Raw genomic sequence first — 482 nt, 5'->3', positions numbered from 1 at the left:
TGTTTATACATCTGACTGTTCACTTTGATGGGGAATAGCATGACTGTCACGGCTAATGAGAATGCTCTCTCATGCACATGATGGTGACAGAATTGAGTATAATATGCCATAATCTTTATCTATTTCTTATTTACTCTATATTATCACATCGTTAAGCCCTCCTACTGAGCATTGCTTTAACTATTCAAATATCTCTATACTTAACAATGATAGTCACTGCATCTAGCCCCTCCCCTTAGCTGAGGAAGTCCCTCCCACCTAGACTGAGAAGACTCAGACCTGTCACAGCACTAGGAGGGGAACTACAGCTCCCTTGAGTACCAGAGTAAGCTTTAAAAACTGTATCCCGGTAAAATTCGTTAAGTGAGTGAATGTTCTGTCAGTTGAGTTACGAAGAACTGTTATTTGTATTTTAAGCATGATGCTTTCCTTTTTTTTATTGTTCTGGTGTTTGATACTAGGGACATACAGATGGAAATCTC

The 482-nt window shown here is 39.0% G+C and overlaps 1 pseudogene; it reads left to right on the top strand.

The window, feature by feature from the left end:
- Positions 1–482, top strand: part of LOC119592957 — a 6491-nt pseudogene that overhangs the window by 675 nt on the left and 5334 nt on the right.

The sequence above is a fragment of the Penaeus monodon genome, chromosome 31 (genome assembly GCF_015228065.2).
Source record: "Penaeus monodon isolate SGIC_2016 chromosome 31, NSTDA_Pmon_1, whole genome shotgun sequence".
NCBI classification, from domain to species: domain Eukaryota; kingdom Metazoa; phylum Arthropoda; class Malacostraca; order Decapoda; family Penaeidae; genus Penaeus; species Penaeus monodon.
This window is presented reverse-complemented; position numbering and strand designations above follow the sequence as displayed.